Source organism: Pelophylax lessonae (assembly GCF_965119305.1).
Source record: "Pelophylax lessonae genome assembly, chromosome: 5".
In the NCBI taxonomy this organism is placed as follows: domain Eukaryota; kingdom Metazoa; phylum Chordata; class Amphibia; order Anura; family Ranidae; genus Pelophylax; species Pelophylax lessonae.
In genome coordinates this window covers 78,050,662-78,075,121 of record NC_138772.1, presented here as the reverse complement: position 1 = coordinate 78,075,121, position 24,460 = coordinate 78,050,662, and the positions used below count along the sequence as shown (strand labels likewise).

Here is a 24,460-nt window from a genome sequence, read left to right as displayed (position 1 = left end):
GGTTGTTGAACCTGAATACGTTCTGGGAACGTATCGAGACAGTGTCTCTGGGAGACACAGGATTTGTCATTTATAAGGAAAGACAATATCCGGGGCTTCTGGGAAGCCCAGGGGATTTTTTCCTTGGGAAGAATCCCGTTCCTCTGGGAGGGACAAATAAAACGTCTCTGGGAGGCATTGAAGCTGTCTTCAACAAAGACAGTTTTTTTCTTTGGGTTTCAGGGAAGCCCAGGGGGTTTTAGGAAAACCCCGTTCCTTTAGTGAATAATAAATAGATGTCAGTCTGTTCTGTGTAGAAAACAAATACTTTCCTTTTCTTGCTTCTATCTTTCTATCGCATAGAAACTGTAAGATTTAGAGTATAAGATAATTTGTTTGTGTGATCTAAAAAAGCTTATTTAGTAAGTAGATAAGTTCGTTCATCACGTGATTATTTTGTTATTTCATTTGAAAATATTGTCATATTGTATTGGAGTATTATACTGCTGGTTTGACATATATGGAAACTGTGTCTATAATTATATATGACTTGTAAAAATTGCGCCTGCTGACTGTTAATATAACACTGATAACGACAGTTTCATTATTACTGTAAAAATTGACTGACCGATCGTGGGTTATCAGACAAATCAAGATAAATGTTTATTATGTGTATTGTTTGTTTGTCTATAATGGTGGGAAAGCCTTCTTGATAGCCACTATACCTGGGAGTATAAGGTGTAATATACATACACCAAATGGCTTTTCAGGAGGGGTTTTTTAACCATAAAGAGGGTCTAAGGACCCAGATACATTTAAGGGATTTTGTGAATGTGTAAATCTTAGAGACATGTTTTGTTTATGCTTTTGTGAAATTATACTGAAGGTTTAGGTCTGATGCTGGCCATACATGATACAATTTTCTTACAATTTTCAGTGCGGTTTTCTTGAAATTTACCTTCAGCTATGTAGTACAAACGTCTGCCTAATTGAATACAAATGAATGTGTTTAATTTTGACCTTTTATTATGAGGTTTGTGGTGGATCTAACAGAAAATTGTACGATAAAGAGTTGTCTGGACATGTGTGGCCAGCCTTAGAGATATTAAGATACAAGTAAATCTTTTAGTAAATGTTTAGTTGTAATATAAAGTACATGGAAAAAGTGGGGCAAATTGGTTTATTTATGCCCCGTATTAGTACACAAAAAAAAAAAAAAAAAAAAACTACAAAGAGCTACTAGAAGTGAAAGTCTTTAAATACGTAGATATAGACCACAGCGATTGCCTATAGACAGAAGACGGGTGAGAATTTGGCGTTTTTGGGCAGTGAAGTGTCATTACTGAGTAGCACAGTCTTAGAATTCAAACATTTGCCGTTAATTTAAAGTCACAGTACATGTTAATTGTAAAACAGCAAGTTTCTGATTGGGCTACTAAAACTTTGTAAGGTTTTCAAAAAAGCCATAACAGAGAGCGATGTGGCTGGCTCTTTTGATCTGTCTAAAGAAAAGCAGCCTGTCAGGGCGCATTTCCAAGGACCTTATCAGAAGAGGCAAATCAAAGAGTAGGACATTTTCAACATAGGTCCCCCTATAATAATAATGTTACCTTACAAATACCCCTGACCACACCTGCACCCCACGGTTTCATTCTCCAAGGCAGGTGTAGTTTTCTTCGTAATGTCAGACAAGCAGAAAATGTTTATGTGTCAGATACATTTAAAACTACTACATTTCCTTACACGAGGGGAAAAGAGGGGGGGTCACTTATGCAAATGAACGGTCTCAGCATTCCCATACATATGCAATTATTTTTATAGAATTTTTTAGAAGTTTTTCCATTTATACATTTGTGCCCATCTTGTATGAGCGTAGTAATAATGAATAAAAACACTATTTTATTAGAAAAAGAAAAAATATAAATTGCCGTTGTCGGCAGGATATTTTGAAGTTATTTTTTATAGAATTATAGATAATGAAAAATTATATTTGGCAAATGGTCTCCTATGTGAAGGGGAGCCTTCCTGCAAAATTTTGAAAATTGGCTACTTGCCAAGAAAGCGTTCAAATGTCATATCTTTATTCCTGTCATAATTATGGAATTTATTGTTGGACAGAAAGAGTTACCGCAATTAGTGTGACCATTGGACCCTGTTGGCACAGAGCCAAAAGTTTCAAATCAGATTAACTTTTTATCTGATTATAGTTTTTAAATTATGTTTTATGTGTATCCTCTATTAAAAGAGGGGAACCTCTGGCCAGATTTTTGTTAGAATCTGAAAAAAAAAAAAAAAAAAAAAAAAAAAAAGTTTTTTGGAAAATTGGCACTAAGCCAAAAAGTTTTTTTAGTTCTTTATCTGATCATAGCATGCAAGTGGTATCTGATGTGCCATCTCTACTGACAGCCATACCATCCGATGCTACCCATTGTACAGTGATTGGTTTAAGTAGTGTGTTTTTTTTTCAAGCATCCTATTGGACGAGGAGACACAGCCATCTTTGTTTCTTATTTTTTCAGTCCAGGTAACTTACCTGGTGTAGAAATGCCTTAGGGCCAAGCAGACAATTCAATTGTCTGCTCTATAGTTCTCCAGACCATGCAAGAGGGGATGGACACCTGCTCATGGGTCAGTCCCGCTACAATATGTATATGACATATGTAGTCACTCTGTGGAGGCCAGTCAGAGCGAGTGAGTTTATTGAAGAAATGTACATGTATGTGGACACAAAGTGTCACAGGAATTATGACAGTGGTGTCAGGAAAGTGTTGTTTACCTTGGTTTTGTTCTCACAGGTGATAGTAGAGTCAGTCATATAAGAAGTGGGTCTTGCCAGCCCACAGTGGGTCTTGCCCGCCCACAGGATCATTGCTTGTTATGGATCCAGACTGCTCCTATCTATAATAACATTTTGAGACAAACCACAGGTCCAGAAATGTCACCAGAAATGTTAAATGCGTTTATATATCTGAAAAAAGCTATGGTTGTAGCGCCTGCACTGGGCCTCCCAAATCATGGAAAAATGTTTTGTGTTTATGCAAGGGACAATTGTAAGACCATGACAGGTGTACTTGCCCAGGAGTATGGTGGTAAACTTTGCCCTATAGTTTTTTGTCCAAAGATGGTCGCAGTCCAGGCCTAAAGGCATGCCTGAAGTGACTCCGAACATAGTACATAGCATCTTGTGAGATGGTAATAGGGATGGCCACATCATTTACCCTAGGTAGGCCCCAGTTTTAAAATGGGCTACTGGTATTAAAGGGTGTGTTACACCACAACATGATTTATAGGCAGCCATAGAAGGAGCAGAAGATGTTTTTATAGTTTATTTCTTGCTCCAGGCCAAAAGATCACACATTATCAAAGCTACAAACGCATCCTACAGAACAGGTTTTAAGGACTAGGGTGATGTTTTAGAAAAAGTTGGGAATCGCCTTTTTCTAAAAGAGGGGAGCTCTTGTGTGTATCCCCGCAGATAGCGCCCCACTGTTTATTGCCTAGTATTATGGAATAGGACACAGGGGGTGGGAAAGAACATATGAAGTATTACTGAGAGTTTAGTGCAAGCATATGTTGCTAGGTGCATCACCTGTATTAGGAACAAACAATCCAAACATGAGCATCTCCAATACCCAAACAAACCCATTCACACATCTACAAATAGATTTCACATATAGGCCCAAAGCAGGGAAGAAATAAGAGTTCTTTTTAGTCAAATAGTGGACGTGTTTAGCAGATGAGTGGAAGCTTTTAGGACCACAAAAAGGGAGATGCCCACACGGTGGCATGCATTCTCAATCAGGAGATTATTCCTGGATGGGGGTGCCTGCCTTGGAGTAGGCTTAATTATGCTCCAGTTTTCATATCAAAAATATGCCAGGAACTAGTTAAAATCTTGAAAATAGATTATTATCCGCAGAGTTCAGGTATAATGGAAAGAATGAATAGCACAAATAAAGAGTAATTGAAACATAAGAATCAAGTGGAACGGAACGAAAAGTTGCTCGCACCTTTTCTTTTTACAGGAAAATACCCATCCCTTCAGAGAAGGAGACATAGTGGTGATGAAGCTGCTGCCCAAAGGAAAGAAACAAAAGGATTTCGCCTACGGCCCAGAGACCACTGTGGTAGCAGTTACCAGGACCGCTGTTTTGACCGAAACACAGCCCTACTTGGATCCATGCCACTAGAGTGAAGTTGGTGCGGACAGGACCTGAGCCAGAGGATCCAGAAGCAAGCAAGAAGGTACTAACGGGGGCAGACCGCCCTGACCTTGAACAGGAGGATCCAGAAGCAAGAGAGGTACTAACGGGGGCAAATTGCCCTGACCTTGAACAGGAGAGTCAAGAAAAGGGGGTACTGACAGGGGCAAACCGCCCAGACCCTGTAGAAAATTACTTTTCCAGTTGCACCGGACTCAGCCAAACTATGGCTGCTGATAATCCTGATTCCATTTTCAGTGTTTTCCCTAGTATGGACTGTTACTAACTGCATCTATCACCCTGAAGATTTGGGTGTCATGAGAAGTATATGCAGACCATATCCTGCACATGAGACACATAATAGAACAAAGAGAGAATTAAATATTGAGCATGATGTAGATGAGAATCCACCCACTTTTCATAGTGAAATGTTATTAACAAAATTTAAATATGCTTATGCTAATAAGTCAGGTTTTGAGAAATGTTGGATATGTAGCAAACTCCATCCAGAAACAGCCCACATCCCTCTTATTGTTGTCCCTTTGAATATTACCCAGTTTCTTAAAGAGACCTCTGCTACTTTAACTAATGTGTCAAGTAATAATAATATCACCTTCCCAGTAGATGGTAGGAGCTATTTCCCAGACTGGTGTTTCAGCCTGGGAAATAACACGTGTTAACCCTTCCATTTGCAAAAAGTAAATTTTTAATATTACTTCCTGCCAGGCCCCATTGAAAAAATCATGTTCCCTGTTTGATATATCAAGTCCTAGTTTAAATAAGACCATAATGAGTAATTACCAGAATTTCTCTAGAGACATACAAAAAGTACTGGACCACCTTGTGACCGCAGTACAGAATAGACGCCTACAAGAATATATTGCCCAAAGAACGTTTTCACGGGGACAAAGTATATATGTATGTTGTGGGAAGGAATGCTATCCCCGGGATTAAATAATTATTCTGGAATCATTGATGAGATCATGGAAAAGAACTCCATACTGAGGACTATGAATGTTGCACTTGAATATACAATACCACTTTGGAAGTGCCAAATTATAATGACATAATTGCCCAACACAGAAAGGAGGTCAATAAGTTGCAAGAAGAGGCCCGTAACATTGCTAAAAGCTGGGATCCCTTTGTAGGTATGGGAGGTTTTGGTTTTGGAGGAATGTTTTCCTGGTTAAAAGACATTGCTATGATGATTGTGATGATTTTACTTTTTCTATTATTTTTATATGCATGTTTTAAGCTTATTGTGTGTTTAATCGCTAAAACCACAAAGAACCCAGACTCAGCTAGCAGAGGGGGATCTTATGTAAGTTTGTACTTTAACAGAGATGCTGAAAATGTTGACACATTTCTAACAGCTAGACAAGGTGTTCTGATCCAACAAACCCAAACCCCTTTCGATTACCAGGAATATGTAAAGTTTTATAAAGCTAAGAAAGCTAAGTCTACCGTTTAGGTGGGCAGGTTTAGGTCCTTATTTGATTATACTAAGGAAACAAAGGACATTGTCGCCTAACCTGCTATTCCTTTCCAGAGAGGCCTGGTGTCCTCTGATGACACCCTTTAAATGATAAGGAGAAAAATCATGCATATGAAATTATGATTTTTTAGAGGGGATTGAAGGGGAATGACAGGACCTCTTTCTAGTTGCTGGCAACCATTTTCTAGCTTGACCTGTGTAACACCATTTTCTTTCTTACAACTCTGACTTGTAATGACTTGTTTCAGTTAAGGTTACTTTAAGTCTTTAGTTAAACACGAACAATGACCTAAGTAAATCACCCGATGTGTTTTTTCAGTGTTTTCACACCTTAGCTAAAGATACATTCTTTATCGCACATTAACTTCCTCTTTAGTTATACTAAGTCTTAGGGTCTAGACAAGGCATATTTTGCAATTTCTAACGAACATTCTGTATTAACCCATTGTTAAACTTTTGTGAGACATGACTCTTCCTGAGAGCACTCATTCCCCCCTCCCAACTGTATTTCCTGTTCAATACTGTGTATAATAGTTACCCCGCTTTGCAAATAAAACTAGAATGTTTTAGACTGATCACGGTTTGGACGTGTTTTCTTTAGCAGGATAGAACATTCTCCAGAGCTCTGCCTTATTTCCATAGAACAGACTAGACGTTGCTATTAAGTCAGGGACTTAACTTTTGAGTATACATTTAAGGTATCTAGGGTGAATATAAAGAGAAATCACCAACACTGTCCTCTCGCCTCAATGTGGTCATAGGCACTTTGGTCCATGCTGACCAGACGGGTTTCATCCCATCCCGCCAGGCTGGCGATAATATTCGTCGGGCCACCCTGCTGGCACACATTGTCAGGAAACGCCGAATTCCCTCTTGCTTTCTCTCCCTAGACATTAGCAAGGCATTCGATTCTCTGTCTTGGCCATACCTCACCTCCATCCTTGATCGCTGGGGTTTCGGCTCCCACTTCCTGCAATGGGTGAATGCCCTCTACAAGAACCCTAGAGCGTACGTCTATTATTCAGGCTACAGGTCGGACCCCTTCCCCATAGAGCGCGGCACGAGACAGGGTTGTCCCCTTTCCCCCCTACTATTTGCCTTGGCCATTGAGCCCCTTGCGATCCTCATACGATCCAACCCGAATATTCGTGGAATTGAACTGGGGGGTCACCACCATAAACTCTGCCTTTTTGCGGACGATGTCCTGCTTTTTCTTACTGCCCCAGTCACGTCTGCCCCTAATCTCCTTGATACCTTAACTAAATTTGGATCACTCTCGGGCCTTGTTGTCAACCCACGGAAATCTCTAGCTCTCAATGTATCCCTCTCAGCCGAAGTCCTTAACCACCTCAAGTCTTCCCTCCCGTTCCCTTGGGCCAACTCCTACATTCCCTACTTGGGCGTCAAGTTCACAGCTGACCCTCTTGAGCTCTTTTCTGCAAATTACCCTCCCATGCTATCAATGCTTACATCGCTTATGAACAAATGGTCCTCCCCAGGGCCGGACTGACCATTGGGCACAGCGGGCATATGCCCGGTGGGCCGCCGAGGCCTCCGCTCCGAGTCCAGCGCCAGGCGCATTATAATGAAAGACAGTGTCCGCCGTCCGGCCGTTGCCTGCCTCTCCGCGGCCGATTCCGCGGGAGTCTGAGGGCCGCCGCCGCATTACCGCAATCTGGCCGCCCGCCCACCCTGCCACTGTCCCCGACTGCCCGGGCCCCGCATTACGGCAATCTGGCCGCCCGCCGCTATCCCCGACTCCCCACTCCTAACTTTGCTCAGCTGGCAGCTGGCTCCGCAGCGGCATCCAGGCTCCAGCGTAGCCCAGGAGGGGGTGGAGTCGGTGGGTGGACCGTCCGTGTGACTGTAAAGTGAAGTGAAGGCCGGGGGTGGAGCTAGAGGCCGGCGGGGACCCCATGCTGCCTTGTTGTCACAGGAAGAAGCGGGAAGTGAGCAGTCGTCGTACACCGCAGACAGACACTGACAGTGTGTCTGAGTCTGAGACAGTGAGTCAGTGACTGTCTGAACTTAAGTGAGTCAGAGTGTGGAGGAGTCGTCAGTGTCAAGTTAGTGCCTGCCCTGGAGCTGCATTTACACCACCACCCATGACCAGGACAGGAGCCAAGGCCTCAACAACAGGTAAGGAAAGAATGGCAACAGGCCAGCAGCACAATTTAAAAACACAGACTCCCACTGCCATACCTCTGCCTCATCCCATCCCTCCCACTGCCATACCTCTGCCTCATCCCATCCCTCCCACTGCCATACCTCTGCCTCATCCCATCCCTCCCACTGCCATACCTCTGCCTCATCCCATCCCTCCCACTGCCATACCTCTGCCTCATCCCATCTCTCCCACTGCCATACCTCTGCCTCATCCCATCCCTCCCACCGCCATCCCTCTGCCTCATCCCATCCCTCCCACCGCCATCCCTCTGCCTCATCCCATCCCTCCCACCGCCATACCTCTGCCTCATCCCATCGCTCCCACTGCCATACCTCTGCCTGATCCCATCTCTCCCACTGCCATACCTCTGCCTGATCCCATCTCTCCCACCGCCATACCTCTGCCTGATCCCATCCCTCCCACCGCCATCCCTCTGCCTCATCCCATCCCTCCCACCGCCATCCCTCTGCCTCATCCCATCCCTCCCACCGCCATCCCTCTGCCTGATCCCATCGCTCCCACTGCCATACCTCTGCCTGATCCCATCTCTACCACTGCCATACCTCTGCCTCATCCCATCCCTCCCACTGCCATACCTCTGCCTGATCCCATCTCTCCCACCGCCATACCTCTGCCTGATCCCATCCCTCCCACCGCCATACCTCTGCCTGATCCCATCCCTCCCACCGCCATACCTCTGCCTGATCCCATTCCTCCCACCGCCATACCTCTGCCTGATCCCATCCCTCCCACCGCCATACCTCTGCCTCATCCCATCTCTCCCACCGCCATACCTCTGCCTCATCCCATCTCTCCCACCGCCATACCTCTGCCTCATCCCATCTCTCCCACCGCCATACCTCTGCCTGATCCCATCTCTCCCACCGCCATACCTCTGCCTGATCCCATCTCTCCCACCGCCATACCTCTGCCTCATCCCATCCCTCCCACTGCCATACCTCTGCCTCATCCCATCTCTCCCACCGCCATACCTCTGCCTCATCCCATCTCTCCCACCGCCATACCTCTGCCTCATCCCATCTCTCCCACTGCCATACCTCTGCCTCATCCCATCTCTCCCAATGCCATACCTCTGCCTGATCCCATCTCTCCCACCGCCATACCTCTGCCTGATCCCATCTCTCCCACTGCCATACCTCTGCCTGATCCCATCCCTCCCACTGCCATACCTCTGCCTGATCCCATCTCTCCCACCGCCATACCTCTGCCTGATCCCATCTCTCCCACCGCCATACCTCTGCCTGATCCCATCTATCCCACTGCCATACCTCTGCCTCATCCCATCTCTCCCACCGCCATACCTCTGCCTGATCCCATCCCTCCCACCGCCATACCTCTGCCTGATCCCATCTCTCCCACCGCCATACCTCTGCCTCATCCCATCCCTCCCACTGCCATACCCCTGCCTCATCCCATCCCTCCCACTGCCATACCTCTGCCTCATCCCATCTCTCCCACCGCCATACCTCTGCCTGATCCCATACCACCCACTGCCATACCTCTGCCTGATCCCATCTCTCCCACTGCCATACCTCTGCCTGATCCCATCCCTCCCACTGCCATACCTCTGCCTGATCCCATCTCTCCCACCGCCATACCTCTGCCTGATCCCATCCCTCCCACTGCCATACCTCTGCCTCATCCCATCTCTCCCACTGCCATACCTCTGCCTGATCCCATCCCTCCCACTGCCATACCTCTCCCACCTCCAATCTCTCCCACCGCTATCCCTCTGCCTGATCCCATCTCTCCCACCTCCATCCCTCTGCCTGATCCCATCTCTCCCACCTCCATCCCTCTGCCTCATCCCATCTCTCCCACCGCCATCTCTCTGCCTGATCCCATCTCTCCCACTGCCATACCTCTGCCGGATCCCATCCCTCCCACTGCCATCCTTCTGCCATATCCTATCCCTCCCACCGCCATCCCTCTGTCTGATCTCTCCCCCCTCCCATGAGGCAGTGGTGATGGGGGGATAGGGATGACATCAGTAGCGGTGGTGGTGGGGATAGGGATGACATTAGTGGCAGTGGTGATGAACATAGGGATGACATCAGTGGCAGACATTGTCATTCCTATCCCCACCACCACTGCCACTGATGTCATCCTTATCCCCACCACCACTGCCACTGATGTTATTCCTATCCTTACCACCACTGCCACTGATGTCACCCCTATCCTCATCATTCCCACTGATATCATCCCTATCCTCAACACCACCACTGATGTTATCCCTATCCCAACCACCACTGATGTTATCGCTATCCCCACCACCACCGCCACTGATGTCATCCCTATCCCCGCCACTGCCACTGATGTCATCCCAATCCCCACTACCACTGATGTCATTCTTATTCCCACTGCCACTGATGTAACCCCTATCCCCACCACCACTGCCACTGCTGTCACCCCTATCCCCACCACCACGGATGTCACCCCTATCCCCACCACCACTGCCACTGATGTCACCCCTATCCCCCACCACCACTGATGTCACCCCTATCCCCATCACCACTGCCACTGATGTAACCCCTATCCCCACCACCACTGCCACTGCTGTCACCCTTATCCCCACCCCCACGGATGTCACCCCTATCCCCACCACCACTGCCACGGATGTCACCCCTATCCCCACCACCACTGCCACTGATGTCCCCCCTATCCCCCACCACCACTGATGTCACCCCTATCCCCACCACCACTGCCACTGATGTCATCCCAATCCTCACTACCACTGATGTAACCCCTATTTCCACCACCACTGCCACTGATGTCACCCCTATCCCCCACCACCACTGATGTCACCCCTATCCCCACCACCACTGCCACTGATGTCATCCCAATCCCCACTACCACTGCCACTGATGTCATCCCAATCCCCACTGCCACTGATGTCATCCCAATCCCCACTGCCACTGATGTCATCCCAATTCCCACTACCACTGCCACTGATGTCATTCCTATTCCCACTGCTACTGATGTCATCCCTATCCCTACCACCACTGCTACTGATGTCATCCCTATCCCACCACCACCACTACTGATGTCATCCCTATCCCCTATCTTTTATATTTTACCCAAAAATTGGGTAATATATTTTTAATGTACCCTAAAATTACCTGTTATCTCTTAGCCTGGGTTCACACCAAATGCGGACTGCATCTAAATAGCAACCCGTCCATGCAAACAGATTGCGGAGTGTATGTTAGGTTAACGACACCCCGCAATCGGTTTTCAAAACACAGTGCGATTTGCAGAATCGGATCGCATGGGTGTGCAGGTTAAATATAACTAAAAAACAGGGAAACCGGTAGTTGTTCATCATTGGTCATTTTGTTTAAAAAAAAAAAAAACGGGCTGCTCAGCCTAAAATGCCCAGGCCTATTTTTTGTCCCAGTCCGGGCCTGGTCCTCCCTACCTCTTTCCTGGATGGGGAGAATTACAGTCCTCAAAATGTCAATCTTACCCAAGATCTTATACCTGTTTAGGGTTCTCCCGATTGGGGTACCAGCTTACTTCTTACGCATTTTTACAGAAACGGGCTCTGGAATACATTTGGGGTAACGCCAAACCCTGCTTACCCCGACCGAGGCTGTATCGACCACGTATCCGAGGCGGGCTTGGGGTGCCACAGTTCTCCAAATACTACTATGCAGCACAGTTGGCTCAACTCCCTAAGTATCATGCAACAAAGGAAGTCCCATTGTGGGTCTCCATAGAAGCAATGGACTGTGATCCTCTCTCTGTGGCTAACCTCCTCTGGCTCCCACCCTCGCAACGGAGATGTGTTACCAATCCTATCACTAAGCACAGCCTAACCCTTTGGGATAGACTTAAACGTCGTTTTCACCTTCAGTCCCCCCATAATCCCCTACTTTCTTTTCTCCGCAACCCCTCGTTCTACCCAGCCTGGTCCTCCCAGACTTTTTTCTCTGAGTGGACTAGGGTTGGCTTGATACGTGCTTACCAGTTCTTCACTCCCCGGGCTTTTCAAACCTTCCCAGCCTTGCGTGAGGCTCACAACCTCCCTCCTGGCGAATTGTTTCGCTACTTGCAACTGAAACACTTCTTTAGCCAGAACACACCGGCGCGCGATAGCTCCCATGCGTTCTCCACCTTTGAACGGGCTTGCAAAAGAGACCCGCATAGGCGGGGGCTCATCTCTGATCTCTATGCCCAACTTCTATCGGTTCAAGAGACCACCCCCCCCGGCATATGCTTCCAAATGGGAACGGGACCTACACCTCTCCTTGGAAGACTCTGACTGGATACAAATTTGGCAAGCCACTAAATCGGCTTCCCCAAATATTGTAGCCCTGGAGACAAATTACAAGGTCCTTACCAGATGGTACTTGGTCCCAGCCAGAGTCTCCAAATATGTGCCACAGTACTCACCTCGTTGCTTTCGTGGTTGCGAGTCCCTAGGTACCCATGCACACATTTGGTGGGAATGCCCCACGGTCCGTACCTTTTGGTCCGAAGTCTATCGGGTTTTATCTACAATCTTCCACACACCCCTTACCCCTGATCCTGCTTCTGCGCTCCTGAACTGCAAGCCACCTGACCTCACACGTCGCCAGTTTAAACTTTTCCTGTATGTCACCACGGCTGCCAAACAGACCATAGCGAAGGCCTGGAAAACTTCCTCCCTATGTTTCCTTACCACGAAAAATAGAGTCACTCAAGCTATGATCCACGCTAAAACTGAAGCTATCCTGCTGGATAAACTCATACCTTACGAAAAGCTTTGGAAACCATGGATTGACAACTGCCTTCCGATAGGCTTTGATGAATCCCTTGTACTAGCTTGACCTGTGGTCACCGATTCCCTATTGGTATTGTCGCTCTGAACCACATCAGTGGCCCGGGACTCCCTCCGGGCACCTTTCCTCCCCTGCATAACCCCCCCCCCACTGTTTTGCCCTTCCTCCCCCCCCCCTATCCTTCTTGCCCCTCTTACTCTCTCCTTTCCCCCCCCCCTTATTATTGCCTCGAGTTGGCCGCTACCTAATTTGTTTCCCTGTTGTGGCTGGACCACCAACTTTTGCTGCACTACGGCCTCCTTTTTTGCCCTACCCCCAGCCGCCTATTTGTTTTACCCAAAGCCTGTGATGCCACTTCATTAATTTGATTGGCCATGTTGCTCTGGTAAGCTGCCTCCCATTCTTACTGCACAGTGGTGTCCCTTGCCTGCACTTCCCTGTGGTGGCTACAAGAAGTATTTCACCGTTTTCTTAGAATTAAGCCTTTGTTTTTTCTTTGGACTTGATTTTCACCCTCACTATTTATGGGACTTCTTTATAACACTTTGTATTATCATTCAATTTTTTATATTCATTATCTACATTATGTATGGCAACTATTCATTGGTTTTGCATTTATATTAGCGCTACACTATTTTTTTATTTATACACTTTGGATCACTGTCTGTTGGTCTAGTGCCAGCAGCTTTTTTTCTCACTGGTTTATCACTTTCATATTCTTAGCGCAGAAATTCCTCAATTTTTTATGATGTTCTATACAGAACTAAAAAAAAAGTAGTCAGCACATTTAAATAGGGTTTAAAAAAATGGCAATTTGGGCCAAACAGCTCTTGTGGGATGTTCCCGCTCTGCAGTGGTCAGGATCTACCAAAAGTGGTCCAAAGGAAGCCAAGCCGGCAAAATGGTGTCAAGGTCATGGGCGGCCAAGGCTTGTTGATGCTTGTTGGGAGCGAAGGCTAGCCTGTGTAGGCCAATCCAATAGAAGAGCTACTGTAGATCAAACAGCAGAAAAAGGTAATGCTGGTTCTGATAGAATGGTGTCAGAACCCGCAGTGCATCACAGTTTGTTTTGTATGGGGTTGCATAGCTACAGACCGGTCAGGTCAAATTCCTGTTTTTTCATTGTATCTGCACATGATTGGATAAATGAAGTGAATATTTTTAGATTCTCTAGTAAATCAGTCTCAGTTTAACAAAGTTCTTACTGTTCCCATGCGGAAATGAGAAATATCTGAACATTTCGGCTGAACAGAATCCCATAGACTGTGCCAATATAACCCAACAAAATATGTAATGGATACTATTTACAAGGGAGACCATTGCTTTGGTTGAGTAGATCAGCTTAGACAGAAAAGGATTTACAGGTGGAGGTGTGGTCTAAGTACTTTTGCTGTGCATTCTGTGTAAACTGCCATCTGAGCCAACTAAAAGACAGTTAGCAGTTCTCTTTCTTAAGATTACTGGATAGGAAGTAAGCTGTGTGCTGGAAAATAGCGCTCCTCACACTACTTGGTTGTATATATCTAATGTTCTAAGTAAAATGTTTTGAAATTCAAATTCCTTTGACCACCCTTCTTCCTCTATTCTCCTGCAGCTGTAATCTTCTGGTGCGGAGGGGCTTAATAGAGCCAAGATACCTTTTAAAGGTCAACTATGCCTACCCGTTCAGCCTCCTTCACCATTTCAGAGAAGCCGTACTATACCTTTCATAAATGAAAAGCACTTTACAAATGGAGGAGGTGGACCTTTGATTCATATGCATGTCCTCCATTTATAGAGCCCTTTTTATTGATGGATGCTACAGTACAGCGTCTATGAATGGAGGAGGTGGACAAAAAGGGCAGAAATAATCTGCATTCCTAACAATGCCCATGACAGGTCCAGCGCTTATATTAACCCCCACAGCACTAAAAGATCACAGCTGTAGTATGGGAGGGGGCAGAGACCAGCGGATTACAACTGTGACAGTCATCACCAAAACAAGGGACACGCCAGAGAAAAAGTAAATACTGTTGTGTTGATTTGTTTCAATAATTAATTCTATCTAAAACTTAGGATTTACCACTTGCCGACCTCACTATAGCCGAATGACAGCTACAGCGTGGCCAGCCAGTTCTGAGAAGGCGTCATATGACCTTGTGATCACGCTGGGTGGCGCGCTCCAAGATCAATGTGTACTCGGGACACAGCTGATCACAGATTGGGGTAAAGAGCCAATCAGCGGCTCTTTACCACATTATCAGCTGTGTCCAATCACAACTGATCATGATATAAACACATGCCGGTTATCGGCAACCCTTTCCTTACGCTGTCAGCTTAATAAATTCTGGACTTTAACTGGTGTACAGTAGAGAAGAGAATACCATAGATAAACAGGTAAAACTTATGTAGGAGGATTTGTTTAATCTCTGTATATTACCAGAGGCTGGTCCCTTCACGGGATATATGTAAGGGCTTACAACCACTTTAATTTAAAAAGAGGGGTACATGTGACATGAATTGAGACCTCCATTACTGCAGTATCATGCGATCCACTGCAGACAAACGCACTGCGGTTGTGATCTGCATTTGGGGTGTCATCAGGGGCGTATCTATTGTGCGGCAAACAAGGCATTTGCCTTGGGTGGCATTTTTCAGGGGGGCGGCACTGCCCCCAGGCTCCCTCTTTTTGCCACTTCACCCCGTTGCACTGATCCCCCCCCCCCCTCACAAACCCGATGCCCTGCAGCTGTTGGCTTCCTTCCTCTGCCCTCCTGCTGACTTTTGGAGCTGCAAGGCAGCCACAGAGGGATCTGTTTGGCCAAATAAATCCTCTGCTGCTCCGACTCCGCTTTCAGTGCCCCCCCATCTTCCTGATTGCAGGGCGCCCCCTCCATGCAGATACTGGCTGGCTCTACCCCCACCAGTTGCAGTCGCTGCTGGTTCGGGAGATCACTGGATGGATGGAGAAGGGGGGTGGCGCTGTTACACATGTGTTTACCAGCCCCTTTCTTTTCTGAAAGAATACAGACAGCGGTCACAGTACTGATCCCTTCCGTATTTATTATACTGTGTTTACTATTTGTCAGTTTGAGAATTAAATATAGTAAACACTGTAAATGAATAGGAGTCTCTGTACAGACTCCTATCTCATTCATCCATAGTGCAGCTCAAGCTGCAGGGAAAGGGACTGTCTTCAGTCCTCTTCTGTCTCATAGTCGCATAACGTAGACATTGGACCCCTGATGTCTTTTCAAAAGCCCCTCCCCCCCCCCAAAAAAAAAGTAAAAATATATAAAATAAATAATAAAAAATAAAATTGTACCTGCACTTTCACGCGGCCAGGCTCCATAAACCAGATCCGCCTGCTCAGCGTGGGATCTGTCCGCTATGCAGAGCAGACAGGGACACAGCCTCCTCTCCTCTATGGTTCGGTTGGATGGAAACAAATCGCCTGTCCATTTCCATCTGACTGCCATCTTATCCAATCCACCAGACAGATAGTGAATATAGACAAAGAGAAATTGACTTTGTGTGAGGTGGGTGCTAGTGGCTGGAAATCAATAGAATGCACAGTGGATGCAAAGAACAATGCATAATTTATTGCATAATATAAATACAAGTAATAGCATGTACTCAAATAGCACATGACATAGCTCAATGCTACAGTATAAGAGTATACAACATACACAGTATTACATCACATGTAGGCAAACATCTTGGTGTAACCGCTTGACTTTCATAATGGCCTGAGTAGTATACATAAAGGAAATCCATATTGATACAGTAAATATCATAACGAACTGACGCGTTTCGGGAGCAGTATCTCCCTTCTTCAGAGATCAGTAAATTCACAGTATATCTGCAGAAAAAATGTATTGGATTGAAATAGAAGATAAAAAATGCTAAAAAAATGGAGTAAAAAAAGATTCAATGAAATAATAAAGGCTTAAAGGAGTATGAGATTACTCACAGATTGATACAAAAAACTCAATGGAGAGAATGGACTCCCGTGCGAGGGCGGCGGACCATGTCTGACCCGGGAGCTGAAGGGTCCCGAAGGTATGGCAACCAGAGAAGGGGGGGTCCATGGCAGGTGGGTGGTGAATGTGAGGTAAAGAGATGCACCTTCCACATCTGTTGTATATATAAATGAAATGAGAGTATAACATGGTGTTACCAATGTTAGTGGACATATATAGATGTGAATTGAATAAGAAGGGCTCGTGTAGTGCCAGTGAAGGTCACCCAATTTAATTCGTTATGATATTTACTGTATCAATATGGATTTCCTTTATGTATACTACTCAGGCCATTATGAAAGTCAAGCGGTTACACCAAGATGTTTGCCTACATGTGATGTAATACTGTGTATGTTGTATACTCTTATACTGTAGCATTGAGCTATGTCATGTGCTATTTGAGTACATGCTATTACTTGTATTTATATTATGCAATAAATTATGCATTGTTCTTTGCATCCACTGTGCATTCTATTGATTTCCAGCCACTAGCACCCACCTCACACAAAGTCCCGTGGGCCAATTTCTCTTTGTCTATATGTATTTTGGGATGGAGGTGTGCTTGGGTGAGAACCAGAACATTGTCCTTTGCGACAGATAGTGAATAGATCCCCATCTGTCTGTTTTTGACGGAGAGAATCGGATCAGATGACAGCGGGTGTCAACAGACAGGAAGGGGTGAGACAATGTTAGATGGGGGGGGCACCAGATTTTGGTTTTACCTAGGGCAGCACAAAACCAAAATGCACCACTGGGTGTCATTAGGATTATATTGCCACCAGTAGCAAATCGCACACCCAGTGCGTTAGGATGTGGGTTTCCCGCACCGTGTTCTGGAGTGAATAAGCCCTTAAACCATATGAATAAACACTATTATAAACACCCTTTTTGTAATAGTATCCCTCCCAACTTTCTAAAATGAGAAAGAAGGACAACTTTTAGCATTCAGTACGCAGGTAAAGGACACGTCCCTGCCGTGACCACAGTTACACGGATTACAAATTTCTAATATGCAGAAAATTATTGGATAAACCACACAAGTGCTTTTGTGACATCTAGTTTCCCTTTATATTGGCTTTTCAAATACAGTCATTTAGAGGTTGCATTAAAGGTTTAGTGTAGTATAACAATTTTGGTAGTAAAATATTAATTTTCGAGGTACACATCAGACAAAATAAAATAGGACAACCAGGGCTGCACGAGGGACAGAGGGATTTGGTCTCCCTCCAAATGAAGCACAGTTAACTGTTATAGTTTGTCCTAACCACTGTTACTATCACATCTGGTGGCAGGGCTTTTTTTTCAGCTGGAACTTGGTGGAACCCAGTGTAGTATGGTAAGCAACGGGTTAAGTTGCTGTCTGCAAAATGTTACAATTATGTATATGTCTGGGAGCTGGGTGTGGCTGAAGTTAGTTGCATGCTGATGTGCAGTGAATAAAGAAGCAACCTGTACAAGTCTGTCTGTGTTAATACACTACATTTTGGCGACGAGGATGGCTAGCTTTCTGGATTTACCGGCTATCGGACCGTTTGATGTGTCTGGAGACCACACTAGTCTCTCACAGCGCTGGGACAAGTGGAAGAAGGGATTTCAGCTCTATGTTATAGCCACAGGAGTGACTGCACCTGCTCAGAAGAGAGCCATGCTGCTGCATCTAGCTGGACCTCAAGTTCAGGACATTTTTGAAACCCTGGGAGCAACAGGGGAAGATTCAGACTATGAGACAGCCATGAATAGACTGAGTGAGTACTTTGAGCCAAAGAAAAATATTCCCTATGAAAGATATACGTTTAGACAAGCTGTGCAAGAACTGGGAGAAACCACAGACAGTTATGTGACTAGGCTGAAATATCTGGCAAAGTCTTGTGATTTTGGGACCGTAACTGAGGAGATAATCAGAGATCAGGTCATAGAGAAATGCACATCTGTGCACCTCAGGAGGAGATTATTGAGAGAACCTAGTCTCACACTTACTAGTCTGCAGGAGATTGCAAGAGCCATTGAACTGTCTGAGCTCCAGGCTCTGCATATTGAAACTAAGAACACTGCATCTGTCAATACAGTCTCCAAACCTACCTATAATAATAGGAATATCTGGAGTAGAAAAGAGAGTTTTCCGAAGAGGACTTTACATATCACCTGCAATAAATGTGGCAGGGCGGGACACACAAGTCAGGACTGCACTGTGGTACAGAATAAAATGTGCTATGCTTGTGGAAAGACAGGTCATTTTGCAGCTGTGTGTAGAAGTACAACCAGAGATAACAAAACCAAAGGACAATCTGCACAAGTAAATGTTATAGCTGAGGATAAAGAGAGTGCTCCTGACTGTGAATTTATATTCTCCCTGTGTTCTCTGCAATCCGGGACATTAACCATTAAGATTGGAAATACAGATGTGTCAGTGTTGATTGACTCTGGAGCTACATGCAATGTTATGGACTTGGCTTCTTGGCACAGTCTTAATGGCAGAGAAAATCACCTTAAATTGTGTAACACCACTAAACAGATTTATACTTATGGCTCCAGTACACCACTGCAACTTAAAGGCAAATTTTAGACCTCTGTTCAAACACATGAGACTGGTCCTCCATTGCAGACCGAGTTCTATGTTGTAGATGGCACAGGGTCGCCTCTGCTTGGTCGTCAAACCGCAATGGCACTAGGGGTGTTACAGATTGGCCGTGATGTAGGCAGCGCAAGAGTGAATATGGTGTCTCCTGCTATTTCTGCATTGAAAGAGGAATTTAAAGATTGCTTCTCTGGGTTTGGAAAATTAAAGGATTTTCAGTTGGAGCTTCACATTGATCCACATGTAAAGCCTATTGCACAGCCAGTACGCAGACTTCCTTATAGCCTGAGATCACCTGTTGAACACAAACTGGCAGAGCTGCTAGACCTTGACATTATTGAACCTGTGGAAGGGCCCACTCCGTGGGTATCGCCGTTAGTTGTTGTACCAAAGGGCACAGATATTCGGATTTGTGTGGACATGAGATGTGCTAACCAAGCTGTGCAGAGAGAGAGACATCCAATTCCCACTATTGAAGATGTTCTACATGCAATGAATGGGGCAAGTGTCTTCAGTAAACTGGATTTGAAATGGGGTTATCATCAGATTGAATTGACCCCAGCATCTAGAGTCATCACTACATTTGCAAGCCATAAAGGTCTTTTTAGATACAAGAGGTTGATGTTTGGCGTATCGTCCGCACCGGAGGCCTATCAACATGTGATTCAGCAAGTGCTACATGGTTGTGAAGGCACGCATAACATTTCTGATTATATAATTGTGTGGGGAACAAACACACAGGAGCACGATGAACGTCTCCGTGCAGTGCTAAATCGCTTGAAGGAGAAAGGGTTAACATTAAATGAGAAGAAATGCACATTTCAAATGAATAAAATGACTTTTATGGGCCATGTGCTGTCTGACAGGGGCATTGGTCCGGAGGACTGTAAAATTAAAGCTGTGTCTGATGCCAGAAATCCTGAAAACCCTGCAGAAGTACGCAGTTTTCTTGGGCTAGTGAATTACTGTGCCAAGTTTATTCCAGATATGGCGACTGTCAGTGAACCTTTGAGAGTGTTGACTCGCAAAGCAGTCCCTTGGAAGTGGGGCTTTTTGGAACAAGGTGCATTTGATGAACTTAAGAGACGGCTGACTTGCGCCACAACTTTGGCTTATTTCAATCCTACTGCACACACCCAAGTTATTGTCGATGCTAGCCCTGTGGGGTTAGGCGCCATCTTGGTTCAGAGACAATGCACAGGCGATTACAGGCCTATTCAGTATGCAAGCAGATCCCTCACTGATGTAGAGAGACGTTATTCTCAGACCGAGAAAGAAGCTTTGGCTGTTGTTTGGGGATGTGAAAGGTTTCACACCTATCTCTACGGCCTTGCTTTTGAAATCATCACAGACCACAAGCCTCTGGAAGTGATATATTCGCCATGCTCAAAACCATCCGCCAGAATTGAGAGATGGGTTCTCAGATTGTTACCATATCGCTTTACAGTGCGGTACAGACCTGGACCGACTAATGCGGCAGATGCACTTTCCAGATTGCCTCAGTCTTCTGCACCTGTTCATAACCTGGCAGAAGAGTACATTCGTTTTGTGGCTACTAACGCCATGCCTCAGGCATTGACACCGCGGGAGGTTGAAGAATTGTCATCTGTGGATCCGGAAATTGCTCGGTTGAGGAAATGTGTAAGACAAGGGGTTTGGGTGGATTGTGACCCAAGCTATCACAGAATCAAACAAGAGCTGAGTATTGCAGGACAACTAGTTCTACGTGGCAATCGTATTGTGATGCCTAAAGACTTACGGAAACGTACATTACATTTAGCCCATGAGGGCCATCAAGGCATTGTACGCACCAAACAAAGATTACGTGAGAAAGTCTGGTGGCCAGGAATTGACAAGGATGTGGAACGTTTGGTTTCTTCATGTCGAGAATGTCAGTTGGTGGGCAGCAAACCTAAACCAGAACCAGTAACTCACACTGTTCTACCTGAGGGACCATGGGAAGATTTAGCCATTGATCTGTGCGACATTCCATCTGGACACCATCTTTTAGTTGTTGTGGACTATTATTCAAGGTGGCAAGAGGTGGTAGTTCTCACTAAAGCTACATCATCAACTGTAATTGAGGGGTTGCAGAGCATTTTTGCATCTCATGGGTTGCCTAAACGGATTGTGAGTGATAATGGTGCCCAATTTACTTCTCAGGAATTTCAGGATTATCTGAAATCAAATGCTATTGAACATCATCGTACAACTCCATACTGGCCACAGGCTAACGGGGAAGTGGAACGCCAGAATCGAACCTTGCTGAAAGCTTTGCGGATTGCTCATTTAGAGAGAAGAGACTGGAAAAAGGAACTGTGGCGTTTTCTTTTGGCTTATCGCACAACTCCGCATACTGTCACTGGCGTTAGTCCTGCGGAACTTCTTTGTGGTCACAAATTCAGGACAATTGGGGGTCCTCCTACAAGTCAGAAACCTTTTCGGCATATTGATGAGGAAAGGAAGATCCGGGCTGAACAGTATGCAAACCACCGCCGCCATTGTCAACCTAGTGGCCTTCAACAGGGTGATAAGGTGTTGCTTCAAAGTGATCGGTTTAACAAACTGGCTCCGTCCTTTGAACCTGAGCCTTATGTTGTAAAGGAGAAAAGAGGTACTCAAGTGGTTTTAGAGGATTTAGATGGTCACACAAAAGTGCGTAATTCCTCATTTGTGAAGAAATTTATTGAGTCAGAAGGTCAAGTATCGGAAGATGGCGAACAGGCAAAGAGTAGTGATGATACTGCCAGTGATACAGACTTCAATCCACAACCATCCACATCGGAATGGCCGAGAGAAAAACGAGCAACAAATCCACCGGCCTACCTTAAGGACTATGTGTATAGTCAGGAGTTTATAGTTTAAATTTTTAGTTGTTCATCCATGCATTTTGTTAATCTTATTAATACGTTGTGCATGTTATGTTTTATTCAAAGAGAGGAGGGAATGTAGTATGGTAAGCAACGGGTTAAGTTGCTGTCTGCAAAATGTTACAATTATGTATATGTCTGGGAGCTGGGTGTGGCTGAAGTTAGTTGCATGCTGATGTGCAGTGAATAAAGAAGCAACCTGTACAAGCCTGTCTGTGTTAATACACTACACCCAGTCCAACCACCTTTGCTCCCTGCTCACCACCATCACTGGTAAACACAGAAGTCCGACTTCTGTATTTACAAGTGACAGCTTGTCTCCCAACAGCTCCCATAGATCTGATCTCCTGAGTGTCTCCCACTGAGTACAGGATAAGGACAAGGGAGATGCAGGTGCCCAGGGTGCAGTACAGATCCTGACAACTCCAGTGGATGATCTTCCTGAAAGTAAGAGAGGCAGAGCCAACTACAGTGTGCGGGGAGGTACTAGAGCCAACTGGGTGCTTCTGCCTAATACAGCAATAAAAGCAAGACATGGAAGATGGTGGAGCTTTAAAGGAGGTGGGGAGAAGATGGGGGCACTGGAGGGGTGGTTGCATGCAGAAGTGAGAGCTGAAGAGGGGTGAAAGTGAGATTTGGATAGGGGATGCAGAGATAAGTAGCTGTGGAAGAAGGCTGAACTTTTCTACTATGTATGCAGTGCACCCCTGAACTCTGCACTATGTATGCAGTGCACCCCTTAACTCTGTACTATGTATGCAGTGCACCCCTGAACTCTGTACTATGTATGCAGTGCACCCCTGAACTCTGTACTTTGTATGCAGTGCACCCCTGAACTCTGTACTATGTATGCAGTGCATCCGTGAACTCTGTACTATGTATGCAGTGCACCCCTTAACTCTGTACTATGTATGCAGTGCACCCCTGAACTGTGTACTATGTATGCAGTGCATCCCTGAACTCTGTACTATGTATGCAGTGCATCCCTGAACTCTGCACTATGTCCAAAACGCACCCCCAAACTCTGCACTCTATTCGTAACCCCCCCCCCCTCCCCCGAACTGTGCACTTTGTACGTAATGCACTCCTGGTATTTAATGCCTCTTTTAAACCCTCCCACTGTTAGTGAAATTTTACCAAGCCCAGTATTTGATGCAGTTTGGAGGATGTGTGTGTGTGTTTGGGGGGGGGGGGGGGGGTCGTGATTGAGTTCCTGTACCTGTTTTCTGAGAATAAAAAGCCTTGTCTGCTGGCCAGTATGACCTACATGTAAATGTAGGCATGTGAAATAATAAAGGAATACGTATACTGATCACTATTATTACGTATGAACCACATAAAACTAACAGGATGCAATAGGATTGATTTACTAAAGGCAAATAGGCTGTTCACTTTGCAGGAAAAAGTGCACTTCTAATGGGAATTGCCCCCAGAGTTTAGTGACTGTGGTGAAATTATACTTTTCAAAGAGTACCCAATCACATGCAAGGATTGTAAAAAAAAAACAAACAAAAAATAAATTTTTGCTTGCACATGATTGGATGATGGAACTCAGCAGAGCTTCACCTCTTCCACTAAGCTCTGGGGAAAATTGCTTTGAAAAGTGAAACTTCCCTTGCAAAGTGAACAGTCTATAGGGTTGATTTACTAAAGGCAAATAGACTGTGCACTGTTGCTCCAAAGCTTAGTAAATTAGGCAAAGCTTCACTTTGCAAAAGAATACCCAATCACTTGCAGGCAAAATTAAAAAAGAAAAAAAAAATAGCCTTTTTGCTTGCACATGATTGGATGATGGAAGTCAGCAGAGCTTCTACTCATTTACTAAGCTCTGGAGCAACTATACTTTCAGAATGCAACTGCACCTTGCAAAGTGCACAGTCTATTTGCCTTTAGTAGATCAACCCATATATGATTCCCTATAGTAGTTTAACAACATTTATCACATGCAACAAACAAATGCATACTAATATTACAGTTCTATCAGCAATAACAAGTAGCAGTAGATCCCATTCATGTCACAATGATAAAAGAAAGGCACTCACCTATAGGAAGGCAGGAGAGGCTCCGTGCAGTTTCCTCTGAGCCGCAGCAAATGTCTTTCCCCTTTACATGTCTGTTGTGTGATGTGCAGGGCATTAAAATTTTAAAGGTAAACATACCGATGACCGATGTAAACTGTCAAGCTGGTGTCATTTTAACGTAGATAGTCTTCCCTTACTTACACTACGCTATAAATTTCCCCCTCCTGGTTTCATTGTCTAGGGTGGCAATGGGCAGCAGATTAATGGTCAGAACAAAGCTCCCATGACAAAGGGAACTGTTATCTCTTGGAACCTACAGGTATTTCCTAGAACAGCCTGCAGATTAGCTATGAATCCGCAACAGTG

At 45.3% G+C, this 24,460-nt stretch overlaps 1 protein-coding gene across 1 annotated transcript in view; it reads right to left on the bottom strand.

The window, feature by feature from the left end:
• MYO3A (myosin IIIA) overlaps positions 1–24,234 on the bottom strand; it is a 312,359-nt gene extending 288,125 nt beyond the window's left edge. Inside the window, exon 1 of the mRNA XM_082259576.1 lies at positions 24,116–24,234. The gene's annotated coding sequence lies outside the window, so the exon portion shown is untranslated. The remainder of the gene's footprint in view (positions 1–24,115) is intronic.
• Positions 24,235–24,460: the final 226 nt, after the last annotated feature.